At 44.3% G+C, this 16461-nt stretch overlaps 1 long non-coding RNA gene across 2 annotated transcripts in view; it reads left to right on the top strand.

The window, feature by feature from the left end:
* The window catches only part of LOC142923758 (uncharacterized), a 142392-nt gene that overhangs the window by 81201 nt on the left and 44730 nt on the right, over positions 1-16461 (top strand). Inside the window, exon 3 of one of the 2 annotated variants that reach the window (XR_012940825.1) lies at positions 13755-13860. The exons of the other annotated variant lie outside the window; for it this stretch is intronic. This is a non-coding gene — a long non-coding RNA (uncharacterized LOC142923758). The remainder of the gene's footprint in view (positions 1-13754; positions 13861-16461) is intronic. 2 annotated transcript variants of the gene reach the window in all.

Here is a 16461-nt window from a genome sequence, read left to right as displayed (position 1 = left end):
AGACCTACACAAGGCTGGAATGGGCTACAAGACCATTGCCAAGCAGCTTGGTGAGAGGTGAGAAGAGTTAAAGCGATTATTCGCAAATGGAAGAAACACAAAAGAACGGTCAATCTCCCTTGGTCTGGGGCTCCATGCAAGATCTCACCTCGTGGAGTTGCAATGATCATGAGAACGGTGAGGTCGTGGATGGGTATTCCAGCATGACAATGACCCAAAACACACGGCCAAGGCAACAAAGGAGGGGCTCAAGAAGAAGCACATTAAGGTCCTGGAGTAGCCTAGCCAGTCTCCAGACCTTAATCCCATGGAAAATCTGTGGAGGGAGCGGAAGGTTCGAGTTGCCAAACGTCAGCCTCGAAACCTTAATGACTTGGAGAAGATCTGCAAAGAGGAGTGGGACAAAATCCCTCCTGAGATGTGTGAAAACCTGGTGGCCAACTACAAGAAACGTCTGACCTCTGTGATTGCCAACAAGGGTTTTGCCACCAAGTGCAGAGGGGTCAAATACTTATTTCCCTCATTATAATGCAAATCAATTCATAACATTTTTGACATGCATTTTTCTGGATTTTGTTGTTATTCTGTCTCTCACTGTTCAAATAAACCTACCATTAAAAATATAGACTGCTCATTTCTTTGTCAGTGGGCAAACGTACAAAATCAGCAGGGGATCAAATACTTTTTTCCCTCAATGTATATGTGCTTTCTTGAGCAGGGGGACCTTGCGTGCGCTGCAGGATTTCAGTCCTTAACGGCGTAGTGTGTTACCAATTGTTTTCTTGGTGACTATGGTCCCAGCTGCCTTGAGATCATTGACAAGATCCTCCCGTGTAGTTCTGGGCTGATTCCTCACCGTTCTCATGATCATTGCAATTCCACGAGGTGAGATCTTGCATGGAGCCCCAGGCCGAGGGAGATTGACAGTTCTTTTGTGTTTCTTCCATGATGCGCACCAACTGTTGTCACCTTCTCACCAAGCTGCTTGGCAATGGTCTTGTAGCCCATTCCAGCCTTGTGTAGGTCTATAATCTTGTCCCTGACATCCTTGGAGAGCTCTTTGGTCTTGGCCATGGTGGAGAGTTTGGAATCTGATTGATTGATTGCGTCTGTGGACAGGTGTCTTTTATACAGGTAGCAAGCTGAGATTAGGAGCACTCCCTTTAAGAGTGTGCTCCTAATCTCAGCTCGTTACCTGTATAAAAGACACCTGGGAGCCGCTTTCTGATTGAGAGGGGGTCAAATACTTATTTCCCTCATTAAAATGCAAATCAATTTATAACATTTTTGACATGCGTTTTTCCGGATTTTTTTGTTGTTTTTCTGTCTCTCACTGTTCAAATAAACCTACCATTAAAATTATAGACTGATAATTTCTTTGTCAGTGGGCAAACGTACAAAATCAGCAGGGGATCGAATACTTTTTTCCCTCATTGTATGTGAGGAGTCTGTGGGTCGCAACAGCACGTACGTCTGGAAGTAGGACATTCCAGACTAAGAGGGTTCATAATGGCCGTGTCAACGAGACTGAACCAGCCAGCACAACTCACTGCTAATAACACATCACATAATTCACCCTTAAGCAATTGTTCAATCAATTAATTAAATCACTACAATTAAAATCAAAGAATATCCCAGAACAAACACTTCGCACTCTCCTCCGTCAGCCACCTGCATCGACAATAGAAACGCATCAGTCCAGCAGTGGATAAAACCTGGTGTGGGAGGTATGGGGGGGCGGCTTACACTTGTGGTGGACAGCAGGGGGGTGGCTGCATGCAGTAGCCATCGCAGATCAAGCGGTAGAACTTGTCATCGACTGCCATGCACCAGGGTAAGGGGCCTCTCCTACACCCACACATATCACACACCGAGCGGTACACACGTCACACCGAGGAGCACGCAGGTCACACACCGAGCAGGTTGCACAGGTCTCCTTTATCAAGACAAACGTGGAGCAGATTACAACTACAACTCTTCTACGCCTGTCACAATGCCCCCCTCTCCCCCCCCCCCCCCAGTTTATGGGTGGGCGCGGGCCTCACTCCCCCCTTCGCGTCACCCCCCCTAATAAATGGTCCGGTTGCATTGTGAATGCACCACTCGAATGACGTGCAGTCCCGTGGCGCACTGTAACGGGCTCGTGATTTACTCAATAAAATTCAACGTAAAAAAATAAAAGCGATCCCAAGACATTATTTAAAATAATGTATGGCCATCGTGTGTCAGCATCACAGGCGAAAATTGGCATGTAAAAAAAAACTTCACTGCGACTCACTCAATTGGGATTGCTCGCAGCAAACAGCACTTGACTTGCTTACAGGTTAGGTGCTGAATAACCGTGTCTCACACAGAGAACAGTTGCCACTGAGGCTGCCCTTTTCAAATGCTTGAGATGAGATGTGATTATCGCGTGTAAATGTACACACTAAAATAACGAAAAAATTATAAGCGAACTATTATCGTTTCAGGTGGCAGGGTGGTGCAGCGGTGATCTTTGACCCTCGCAACAAGAAGGGCCTTGGTTAATGATCCGACTGGCACTTTGCGGAGTTTTCTACGTTCTCACCTTTGTTCTGTATGGGTTATCCAGTTTGCTCACATAGCTAGAAAACACACAATCACAATGTAACTGGGTATTGGCCAAGCATCCCAATGCTAAAGTTACCTGCAAATTACTTCATTGGGATGACACTCGGCAGCAGAGCCGGATGATGGCATTGCTGGGGCCCTATGCCATTGTCAAGTTTAAGAGGCCCCTTCTATGAATGCCTGTATATTTTTGTCAGCAGAATGAAAATAACTGCTTTGGAGAGTCTTTTTTTCTCACCGATCTTTATTTATTAAGCAATTATGTTAAAACTCGAAACCTCGTGTCCATTTCTTGTTTCGTATTTAGAGATCCCCCCCCTCTCTTAATGCGAGGCCCTAAGCTGCAAGTGTGGCCGGTCTGAGCTCGCCTGTGATGAATCACACGTATAATTGTGCACTCTAATTTTCTATGGGTGGCCAGGAGAATTTATTATTATTTAAGTGAATGCAATGGTGATCAGGGGATTGGATCCAGAGCCCCACGTACACAGTAGAGTACAAGGGAACGCCCACAATTTGAGCTGACCTGCGGATTGAGAAATTGAACTGTTTTGTGACGTGGAGGGTGTTTCTGACCGCTATTATGACCGACCCGTCCCGACGGGAGGAGAGAGGACAGGGTGGACCGGCTGCATGAGCTTACTCTCCGGCACTGCACAGCACAACATCGCCTCCCTACTGCAAAAATACTCGGCAGGACCCTCCTGAAAATGAAAGTATTCGGAATCAGTGAGGCCTGTCCTTGGGAGGACAGGCGTAGTCTTGGTCGTCACAAGCGAACATTTGTTTCTCCACATGAATTTGTATCCCCGGGTTACCATCAGGGCTGGGCGCTGCAAGCTTAGCTTCTGAGATCTGATGAGACTGGCCGTTTTTTAAAAGGTAATTTCGGCATCTGGAGCCCAAGCATGCAACAACTTTATGCAACTTCTTGGTAATTTTGATAAAGTCACGTAGAATGGAAATAAAATAATAAAAATAAAACATAATAAAAAATAAAATTCTCACGACGTTTCTGCCAAAACACAAGTAGCCTTCTTCAGGTGAAGGAACAGAACTGTCGGGACAACAGCGCTTCAATAACTGCTGCTAAGATTCCCAGCGTCTTTTAAGCTAGGTGGGAGAGGTAAAGCGCCTTGACAAAGGAGTTTACATATCAAACAGGAGAATTTAGCATTGAAATCGCTGTGTTAAAGTGTTGGATCATCAGGGTGTTAAAGTCAGAAATAAGCATATAACTGGGAGATTAGCATGATGTTAATGTGAGGGATTAGCATGTGACTGGTCACGGAAATAGCTACGTTAAAGTCAAAGTTTCCATCTCAACAGAGGCGTTTAGTATATGGACGCTAAAGGACTGCAACTACCCAACTATCATACAATAAACCGATGTGAAAAAAATAAGTATAAACAACATCAATATAATAAATGTACTCAATATGTTCTTCAATACGTTGAGCTATAAACATAAAGTAACTGAGTATACACTACACTATATAATGAATACCATATAGTAAACAAATTAATAAAACTAAAATATAAACTACATCAATGTTATTAATAAACTCTATATACTCTCCAATCAGCTGAGCTACTAACAATAAGTCATTATACATTACAATGCCATATGGCGAAAAAAAGGGTGGCGGTTTTTTCCTTATTTCCAACGTTAGCACCACGGAGAGCGACGAGCCTCGTTCAGACGGACGAGTCCATCCATGCTCGGAACGGAGGAGGGGGGAGAAACAGCCACGATTTGCTGCTCTGTCCTGTGTTGCGTTACAACCATGCCATAAACTAGACTACTATACATTGTAACGTTATACCTTCCAATCTAAACTACATTGTATAATATCGTATACACAGCCCAATGTAAGCTCGAACATTATGCAGTATATTTATATGTCTTCAACTAAACTTTTTCCTACATTACACGACTATACACCGTAATATACACTACCATAGACAAACCCACCCTTGAATTATAAAATGCGTTACTTTACACTACCCTATACTTTAGACTGTAAAATGTTAGACTTGTAATATTACGCTATGTATTATTCTACCAACCCTACTGTATACCACACTGCTGTATATTCACAATACAATTACGATACTATATATTGCCTTATGAATTATGTTAAACATTACAATGTTATACTATTTATTATTATGTAACATGCTATAAACCATACCATTGACCGTCGAAGAGGCAGTGCCAGCGAATGGACTGCAGTCTGAATGTCACTATAAAATACAATCAATTAAGAACTGAAATTGTTTATAACGTCTTTCCAATGAAATTGTGATTTAAAGCTTTCGTGACTGCAGTAATTAATATGCTTAGTTCTTTCGGTAAAGTCACGTTGAAGGGAAACAACAAAATAATAAAATATATATAAAACAATAAAAATTCTCACGACGTTTCGACCATAACACAAACCAATTCCTCAACCACATCAATTCCATACACCCAGCCATCAGATTCACCATGGAGGTCGAAAAAGATGGCAAGCTACCCTTTATGGATGTCCTAATTAAAAGGAGACCTGATGGTTCAATGAGCCACTCTGTCCACAGGAAAGCTACGCATACGAATGCTTACTTAAAACTGGATTCCCACCACCATCCATGTCAGAAGAACTCCCTCATCAAGACTCTATAGCATAGAGCCCAATGCATTTCCGACCAGGAACACATTGCCAGTGAACTTAAGCACGTACACCAAGCTCTCAAGGCTAATGGTTACTCCGACTACACAATCCGCAAAGCCATCACTCCAGCCATGAAGAAGGATCCTCTTGAGGAGCCATTCAAAACCATCACCTTACCCTACATTGCGGGGGTCACAAAAAAGATCTCCAAAATCCTGAATAAACACAAGATCCAGGTCCGATTCAACACAGTACATAAAATCCGTGATCCGGTTCCGTCTGTAAAAGATGTGGTTCCAGACATACAGTACCCGGGCGTCTACAAACTAAGTTGCCTCTGTGGTAGCAGTTACATTGGAGAAACCAAACGACATATCTGGGACCACATCCGTGAATATAAAGCAGACTTGAAACACGGTAGGACGAGCACCTCAGCCGTGGCAGATCACTGTTATAATTCAGTGGGCTCACATGACATTGACTTCTCCAAGACGGACGTTCTCTGCAAGCCATCCGGCTACCATGAGAGATTCGTTCATGAGGCCATCCACATATACAAACACAGAAACAATTTCAACCGAGAAGATGGATTCTGGCTTAGTAACCATTGGAAAGATGTTATAAACCATTTTGGTACTTAATTGATTGTATTTTATGGTGACTTTCAGATCGCAGCCCATTCGCTGCCACTGCCTCTTAATACCTTTCACACGACGGTCAATGGTATGGTTTATAGCAGGGGTGTCCAAACTTTTGTTTCCCGAGGGCCACATACAGAAAAATATACGAAGGATTGGGCCACTCACTAGACGTGAGGTATACTGCCTCACTTCTCATGCACTAATATTGTCAAAATCAATCAAATGCAGGTAAATTACGTTTGATTATTGAACATGTTTGAAGAAAAAAAGCCTCCATCATAGCTCTTCATTAGTAGATTTTAATTTTATTTTTTACAAAAAGGTTGGCAGGTAATTCTCTCAGTGACAGCCTCAGATTGGTTCTTAGGGTGCTGATCCCCCTTCATTGTCCATATGAAGGGAGAGACAAGAAGACAAATAGGGGATGTGGATATTTCAAGCTTATTATACAAATAAATTATTGGGCTTGTTAACACATCAACTAACGTTTGTTAAAAAAATTGTCATCAACTTTAATTGACTGAATTTATGAAGTAATTGGGCTTATTAACAAATGAAAACGGTGTGTATATTTTTAACTCACCTGTAATGGGAATAATGTTACGCTCAGTGGGAGCAGTGATGCTGCGCTTTGGTCTGAAGGATAGCTGGCAGGTCAGGAGTAAGTTTGGTGGTTGAGATGCGAAGGACGTCACGGAGATGGCTGTCCGTCGTTCTGGTTCTCAGCCTGCTTTTGTTCAGCGTTAACAGAGAGAATGTCTGCTCACATATGTATGTTGAGCCGAACAGACTCATTATTCGTTTTGCATGGCGTCTCGTCAGAGGAAACTTGGCCTTTTCCAAACTCCGGTAGAAGTCAGGTAGGGAGAGAAGCTGATGCTCATTCTTCAGAGAATCATCACACTGAATTTCGATCAGTTCTAATTGCAGACTCTCCTCCACTTCGTTTGCATCCATTGAAAACGGAGCCGCAAACAGTGTGATTTCCTTCTCAATGACAGAAAAATCTTGGAAGCGCTGACTGAATTCTGTCATGAGAGATGTGATCACAGACACATATTCTCCCATTTTTGCAGAGAGCTTGGCATTTGGAAATGCGCATTGATTTCGGTCAGCGTGGGGAAGTGCGCTACATTGAAGTTGCGCAGTTGTGACTCGAAGAGATGGAGCTTCGCACGGAATGCTTTCATGTGCACATACAGCTGTGGTACCAGCTGCTCTTTGCCTTGTAGTCTCTTGTTCAGGATGTTGAGATGATCAGTGAGATCAACTAAAAAAGCCAGGCCTGCCAACCATAAAGGGTCACTGATCTCATGGAGAGGTCTGCCCTTTTCTTTCAAAAACTTGTCGATATTTGATCTCAGGGAATAAAACCACTGCAGCACGGAGCTGCGACTGAGCCAGCGCACTTGAGAATGGTAAAGTAGGTCCCCGTATTCAGCATCGACATCAGAGAGGAACGCTTGCAATTCTCTGGTAAAGCCCTCGTGCCCGAATTATGTTGACAGTTTTCACAACTGTGTTCATCACATCGTCAAGCTGGATTATCTTGGCACAGAGGGCTTCTTGGTAGATGATACAGTGCATTTTAACAGTCTCACCTCCGCTCTCCTGCACCTTGGCACTCACCATAGAAGCCATTCCTTTGCGCTCGCCTGTCATTGCTGGAGCCCCATCCGTTGTAATTCCACACAGCTTGTCCCATTTAAGAACAGCCTGGTTAATTGAATCTGACACAGCTTCAAAACATATCCTTCCCAGTTGTTGCCCCCTTTAGACTCCGAAGATCAAGCAGTTCCTCCGTAATGCAAAAATTCTCATCAACTCCCCGCAAAAAAATTAACAGCCGTGCAGTGTCCGTGGCATCTGTGCTCTCATCACATGCAATCGAGTAAAAATCGAAAGCACAAGCTTTATCTGACACTTGCTGTTTTAAGTTAGCCGACAAGTCTTCAATTCGCCGCACAACCTTATTTCTGGACATACTAACATCGTTAAAATCCTGCATTTTCTCCAGGCACATTCCCACGACTTTAGTGAGGCACTGTTTGATGAAGTCACCGTCTGAGAAAGGTTTCCCGTGTAGGGCAATGAGTTGAGTTACTTCATTGCTGGCTATTGTTGCATTTTCTTGAGCTTTGTTAGCACGGAAAAAAAAACCCTGCTGCTGCGTTAGCAGGCTAGCTTGCCATTTGCTTTACCATCTCTCTCCGCTCGGCGCCCGTGTAGGACGTGAAGGTCTGATGTTTCGTTTCATAATGCCGTCGTACATTGTACTCTTTCATCACGGCAACACTCTCATTACAAATGAAACAAACACACTTCCCCTTGGTTTCTATGAAAAAAAGATCATTTTTCCACCGAGTCTGAAATTTTCTGCACTCGCTTGCAATCTTGCGTCTCTTCGGTTCCGGCATTTCTGGTGACCCTGAGCAAATGTTTTCTTCGATTGCTTGCTTTGTGGAGACGCTGCCTTGTTCAAGACAATACCGCCATCTAGTGCTTAAATTAAGAAATGCAATACAGTGGGCCATAGTCCATTATATTTTTAAACTTTGATACGGGCCAATTAAAAATGGATGGCGGGCCGCAATTGGCCCGCGGGCCGTAGTTTGGACACCCCTGGTTTATAGCATGTTATATAATAATAAATAGTATAACATTGTAATGTTTAACATAATTCATAAGGCAATATATAGTATTGTAATTTTATAGTGAATATACAGCTGTGTGGTATACAGTAGGGTTGGTAGAATAATACATAGTGTAATATTACAAGTCTAATATTTTACAGTCTAAAGTATAGGGTAGTCTAAAGTAACGCATTGTATAATTCAAGGGTGGGTTTGTCTATGGTAGTGTATATTACGGTGTATAGTTGTGTAATGTAGGAAACAGTTTAGTTGGAGACATATCAATATACTGCATAATGTTAGAGCTTACATTGGGCTGTGTATACGATATTATACAATGTAGTTTAGATTGGAAGGTATAACATTACAATGTATAGTAGTCTAGTTTATGGCATGGTTGTAACGCAACACAGGACAGAGCAGCGCATCGTGGCAGTTTCTCCCCCCTCCTCCGTCCCGAGCATGGATGGACTCGTCCGTCTGAACGAGGCTCGTCGCTCTCCGTGGTGCTAACGTTGGAAAGAAGGAAAAAACCGCCACCCATTTTTTTCGCCATATGGCATTGTAATGTATAACGACTTATTGTTAGTAGCTCAGCTGATGGAGAGTATATAGAGTTTATTGATAACATTGATGTAGTTTGTATTTTAGTTTTTTTTATTAGTTTACTATATGGTATTCATTAGATAGTGTAGTGTATACCCAGTTACTTTATGTTTATAGCTCAATTTATTGAAGAATATATTGAGTACATTTATTATATTGATGAAGTTTCTACTTAGTTTTTTTTTCACATCGGTTTATTGTATGATAGTTGGGTAGTTGCAGTCCTTTAGCGTCCATATACTAAATGCCTCTGTTGAGATGGAAACTTTAACATAGCTATTTCCGTGACCAGTCACATGCTAATCCCTCACATTAACATCATGCTAATCTCCCAGTTACATGCTAATTTCTGACTTTAACACCCTGCTGATCCAACACTTTAACGCAGCTATTTCAATGCTAAATTATCCTGTTTGATATGTAAACTCCTTTGTCAAGGCGCTTTACCTCTCCCACCTAGTTTAAACGACACTGCGAATCTTAGCAGCAGTCATTGAAGTGCTGTCGTCCCGACAGTTCTGTTCCTTAACCTGAAGAAGGCTACTTGTGTTGTGGCCGAAACGTCGTGAAAATTTTATTTTTTATTACGTTTTTTTTATTATTTTATATCCATTCTACGTTACTTTACCGAAAGAACCAAGAAGATGAATCCCTGCAGTCACGAAAGCTTTAAATCTGAACTTTACGCAATTAAAAATCATAGTGTAAGATAAGACTACAATCGTTGTCTGCTGTGAGGATCTTCTGTACTCAGGGCCCCGAATGTTTGTGGCAAGTGAAAGTTTGTCTCAGCAAAATATAAGATTTCTCACAGTAGCATACCGTATGACCACACGTCGCTCTGCACCTTGTAGAGCCCATGGAACATGCTTTCTGAAGACATCCACTTTACAGGCAGAGGCACCTAATGGACATGACCGCATGGCCACAAGCACAACAACAATACGTTCAGTAAATTCAGTTCAGGCCGATGCATCGCGATTCGTCATACGTTTTTTGCGTCAGGCCACATTCATCTGGCCAAATTAGCGTCATCTAGCCCTCCACTACCCTGAAGGGTTAAATGTGTAGTGACATCACGGGATGTCACTGTGTAGTGCCGGCCCTAGAGAGGCACGGCGTGCGGTGTATTGACATCGCGGATACCACTCTGGTGTGGGTGTAGTACCGGCCCTAGAGGGGCTCGGTCAGCGCTGATTGATCCCGCTGGATGGCATCACGCTTGGCGTGCAGTGCCAACCCAACAGGATAGGGTGTGGGAGTGCCGGCCGTAGGAAACGGGTTACTAAATGCTATGGCACTCTGGTTGACCCGAGAGGACACGTGACCGGTTAAGTCTGCAAAGGGGCCCCAAGTGGGGTCTAGGGGTGGTCACGTGGTCGGGGTCCAGATCCTGCTGCTCGATGATTCTTGAAGGTGGTCGTGGCCAAGGGCGGAGCCAGCCACGCCACAGAGAATATAAGCTGGGTCCCCCAGAGGGACCGGCGTTGTTGTTCATCCTGAAGAACCTTTGTCTACGTCTACGTTCTACCGAGTCTCCAACACATGGACTGGGACCCGAGCTGTGGTCCCGTTCTGTCGTAGCTAGTCATGTTGTAATTAGTGTAGTTAGCCTGGTGGTCACCACCACAGGTTCTTATTCTGGGCCAGTTACCCCGTGTACCACATGGGGTGGGGAGGAGGAAGGGGATTTGTGAAATTGCCCCATATTTTGAACTGTCGGCAGAGCAGGGAGATTGAATCCAATTGCCGACCTCTGGATTGCAAGTCCAGGGTGGGAGAGCCATTGCACCACCGTGTGTGGCAGCACCCCCGCTCTTTTTTTCTTAGGGGCTGTGCAAAATAAAATAAAAACATTGAGTACAATGAAAGTGATGGGCCTTCCATTCCGATGATGGTGATGACATTGGCGATACTGATAATGATGCTGATGATGCTAAGTAAGGTGAAGGACTCACTTTGCCCTTCACCACGTAGTTGGGGTCAGTCTGGACGTTCCGTGCCAGCCCAAAGTCGCAAATCTTGGCGATGTGTCCATGCGTTACCAGCAAATTCCTCGCAGCCAGGTCGCGGTGGATGCACTAAAAAAAAGAAAAAAATTCCCTGTGTGGCCTTCAACAAACTTGGGGCAACTTCTGTGAAGGTCGGCCACGGTACACGACGGGGTGGGTGCCCAGCACCACGCCCGGCCGCCTTTGTCTCCCCAGTGTAGATGTTTATACACCGCACCAGGTACTCATTTGAGACTGAGTCCATCTGGGGAGGCCCATGACCGGTTCAGATAATTGTCACTGGTGTTGGCCGTGAGCGGGAATCGAACTCTGGCCATTGGGTTCGTAGTGCAGTGAACTAACCACTGAGCGACCACTCGCCACCCAGACAGACATATTAAGGGCAACAAAGACGTGCACCACAGACACAGTCACATACAAAGACACAGTTAAACACGCACAGTCACAGAGATACAGTTAAACATACTCTTTGGTTCTTTCGGTAAAGTAACATAGGTATAAAATAAAACAAATCACGACGTTTCGGGCGCAACACAAGTGTCCCTCATCAGGTGGGAAAGCATGATCTGCTGCTGAGGCAGACTGTTTTAAAAGGTTTGAAATAGGTGTAGCCTAAGGGTCATAAAGAAGTGGGCGGGGCTAGTGATGTTAATGTGAGAAATTAGCATGTAAATGTAAGATCGGAGAGCGGCCTCCTCGACGAGGGCTTCAAATCAAGACAGTTAAACACGCGCAGTCACACATGGTCAAATTGAAACACAGAGGTGAATTTCCGAAGGTTCTTAAAGATGGTCATGGCCCTGTAGGGATAGAGACAGACAGGCACGGAGATACATACAGAGAGACACAGAGACAGGTTAAAATCATCACGTATTTTCATCATTATGTTCCACCACTCTTTTAACCGAGGAGAGAGGCTCACTGCTGATTCACTCCTCTCGCGACTCACGTTCTTGTGAGCGAGGAAGGCCATACCGCTCGCGACCTGCTCCGAGAAGCTCGGGAGGTTGTCCACCCCGGATGGAGTAGAGTCGCTCACGATCGCTTCTCTCTCCGACGACGACGCGTCCCAGCCTGCGGCGCACAAGGAAGCCCGGACGATTCAGAAATGCCCTAACTATAGAGTATCTATAGTAGATCATCGATTATACGGGGGGGAAGGGGACGCCAAATTTTTTAACAACGCCGGATATTCACTACATAATAATTTTAAAAAGCTAATTTTTTGCACATTCTTGCATAGCATTGTTTTTAAATGTTGTGAATGTTTTGTTGTCTTTTAAATTAGTTTACTATATGGAATTGGTGTGAATAAACATACAAATACACAGAAATAAATATCCTACTGTAAAATGTAACCTATTTACTGTACTGTACTTACCAATCCAATCTCGAAGACTCTGAATGGAGTGATGTATATACGTGCAGTATTGTCATTTTTTAAAGTTGTATTTAGTGTATAATGTACCATCTATAATATTTAACACTGAAATGAAGTCGGTGGCTGCTCTGGTTAATACCGCGGTCTACTTCGCAGTAGACACAGTTAGAGCGAACACGTACATGATTAGAAAAAGAGAGTCGGCCAAGTGTTGTGTGGTGTAATTACCCAAATTTGAGAAATTTACTCGCAAATTATTCCATCGGGGAAGCTGCCTAATAACATCACAAACCCACTTGGCAGGGTAAAGCCCGCTTGCAAGGCTGTGGCTGCACAGGGGCAGCTGCCCCCAGTCCATGGAAACTGGTACTGATGTAGTTTACGAATCGCCATGGGCGGCATGGTGGCACATTGGTAAGTAACCCTTGCGCCTTGCAGCAAGAAAGCTGGGTTTGATTCCCGACTCGGGCGCGTTTCGGCGTGGAGTTGTCATCTTCTCTCCCCCTGTTCGTCAGAGTGTGTAAGTGCAATGAAGTGTTTGAGTGAGTGTGTGAGCGAGTGAGTTAGCGTGAATGTGTGAGTGTGTGAAGATTGTATGTTCTCCCCCTCTTCTGGGTCTCCTCCGTGTTCTCGAGTTTCCTCCCATAGTAAAAAAAAATACCCAATACAACGAGTCTGGCATTGGGCAAAACATCCCAATACTGAAAAATCACCTGCAAATTACTCAATTGGGACTACACAGTGACGGCAAAAACTTCGCAGGACCCTCATGAAGAAGTCTTGAGTTTTTGCACAGTAAACAAATGTAATAATAAATCTTGACTTAAAGCTTTTGTAACTGCAGGAAGACATTCTTTGGGTCTTTCGGTAACGTCACGTAAATAGGTTCAAATGAAATAACCAAAAATAACAAAAAACTACGACGTTTCGATCACAACACAAGCTTTTGTCATTAGGAAGAAAAAAAGAGAGGGGGACAGCTGCTGAGGCAGACAGTCTGCCTTATCTCAACCGGTGTTGTGCCTATCCTAGGTAAACTCTGTCTTAAATGAGTACCTGGTGCAGTGTGTAGACATGAGCACTGGGGAGACAGAGGTGGCTCCATGCGCGTGGTGCTGGCCACCCACCTCCTCGTGGGCCATGCCGCCTAACAGCAGCACAGTCCGTTAAGGCTTATTTGGGTGATCTTCATCTTTGTTGTACGCTTGTGCCATCTTGTGTGTCCGCTGTCACAGATTCCAGGCTACAACCCTCCGGAGTCCACCCCATGCGGCTCCCCTTCTCCCCGGCCCAAAAAACCCAGACAGTACTCGTGCATCATGTATGCGGTGTCAGCAAGAGGTGCATGAGTGGGCGCACACTCTGGGTTTTACATCTGCAGAGTTAGTTAAGTGTACATTGTGCTCGCAAGCAGAGGTGAACAATACAAAAATCAGTGGCGGTTATGAGAAACGCTACCCTGAAGTAACGGGCGGTTTGCACTCTGAACTTGCAATCCAGAAGTTACTGGTTCGTTTTCCCATCGCAGCATTTGAAACAGTATCGCAATTTTCTTAAATTTACAATTTTTACCTTTCCAACCAGTACAAACAGCCAGGTGAGGTGTATAAGCGTCACTATGTATGAATAGTTTAGGACATCTTATGCTCACAAACTCACCCATTCACGCACTCAACCACCAACTCAATCTCACTCAAACCACCAACTCACTCTCACTCAAACCACCAACTCACTCAACCATCAACTCACTCAACCCATCATCTCACTCAAACCACCAACTCACTCAAACTACCAACTCACTCAAACCACCATCTCATTCAAACCACCATCTAACTCAAACCACCAACTCACTCAAACCACCAACTCACTCAAACCACCAACTCACTCAAACCACCAACTCACTCAAACCACCATCTCACTCAAACCACCAACTCACTCAACCATCAACTCACTCAACCCACCAACTCACTCAACCATCAACTTACTCAAACCACCATCTCACTCAAACCACCATCTCAAACCACCATCTCACTCAAACCACCAACTCACTCAAACCACCAACTCACTCAAACCACCAACTCACTCAAACCACCAACTCACTCAAACCATCAACTCACTCAACCACCAACTCACTCAAACCATCAACTCACTCAACCACCATCTCACTCAAACCACCAACTCACTCAAACCATCAACTCACTCAAACCACCATCTCACTCAAACCAGCATCTCACTCAAACCACCACCTCACTCAACCACCAACTCACTCAAACCACCATCTCACTCAAACCAGCATCTCACTCAACCATCAACTCACTCAACCCACCAACTCACTCAACCATCAACTCACTCAAACCACCATCTCACTCAAACCACCATCTCACTCAAACCACCATCTCACTCAAACCACCAACTCACTCAAACCACCAACTCACTCAAACCACCAACTCACTCAAACCACCAACTCACTCAAACCATCAACTCACTCAACCACTATCTCACTCAAACCACCAACTCACTCAAACCACCATCTCACTCAAACCACCAACTCACTCAAACCATCAACTCACTCAAACCACCAACTCACTCAAACCACCATCTCACTCAAACCACCAACTCACTCAACCACCAACTCACTCAAACCACCATCTCACTCAAACCAGCATCTCACTCAAACCACCATCTCACTCAACCACCAACTCACTCAAACCACCATCTCACTCAAACCACCATCTCACTCAAACCACCAACTCACTCAAACCACCAACTCACTCAACCACCATCTCACTCAAACCACCATCTCACTCAAACCACCATCTCACTCGAACCATTAACTCACTCAAACCACCATCTCACTCAAACCACCAACTCACTCAAACCACCATTTCACTCAAACCACAAACTCACTCAAACCACCAACTCACTCAAACCACCAACTCACTCAAACCACCACCATCTCACTCAAACCACCATCTCATTCAAACCACCATCTCACTCAAACCACCAACTCACTCAAACCACCAAACTCACTCAAACCACCAACTCACTCAAACCACCAAACTCACTCAACCACCAACTCACTCAAACCACCAAACTCACTCAAACCACCATCTCACTCAAACCACCATCTCACTCTAAAAGATTGAAGGTTAAGGTGCAGGCAGCCCTGAAAATATATTGGCTCGCGCCACTGCAAGCTCCCTTCTGGAGGATATGTTGTTGAGCCAGACGTTTAGAAGAGGTGGGAGTAACCCACATTTTACCCCACCACACACGAACTGCCGATGGACTACCCATTGACAGTGCTGAGTGGACAACGGCAGGGCCAGTGAGGGGGGATTTAAGAAACAGTTCAATCACCTGCCGCGCTTGGAGGACGAACTGGCAGCATTTGGGTTGCCAAGCCCAGTGTGATAACCGTCACATTATGGCAGCATCATAATCTGAATATTTTTCCTGGATCAATCCGATGAGCTATAAAGCTCTTTTTCACAGGTGTCCAGCACCACTTCATCATTTGGATGAGGGGTTCCTGAATCAGGTGAGAGACAGATTTGTCCTCCTCTACCAGGTGAGGTCGGGCAATTTTACTTCTCACTTCACCTTCCTCACCTCAACTGGTAAGGTAGGAAAATCATTGCTCCTGAACTAGGTGAAAGCCCAATCAGGTGTGACCTGTGGTGCATAAGGGGACCACACCAATGATAAAAAAATACTAAACTAATTTTTTATTTTCTTGGTTCTTTCGGTAAAGTCTCGTAGAAGGGAAATAATAAAAATATAAAACAATACAATTCTCACGACGTTTCGACTGCAACACAAGCAATCATCATCGCTTCTACGTGACTTTACCGAAAGAACCAAGAATATGAATCCCTGCAGTCACGAAAGCTTTAAATCAAAATATTTTTTTATTTATTTATTTACCAAGGTCACATCTAT

The sequence above is a fragment of the Petromyzon marinus genome, unplaced genomic scaffold (assembly GCF_048934315.1).
Source record: "Petromyzon marinus isolate PM22_M1 ecotype Great Lakes invasive population unplaced genomic scaffold, UKy_Petmar_22M1.pri1.0 PM_Scaffold_7, whole genome shotgun sequence".
Lineage (NCBI taxonomy): Eukaryota > Metazoa > Chordata > Hyperoartia > Petromyzontiformes > Petromyzontidae > Petromyzon > Petromyzon marinus.
This window is presented reverse-complemented; position numbering and strand designations above follow the sequence as displayed.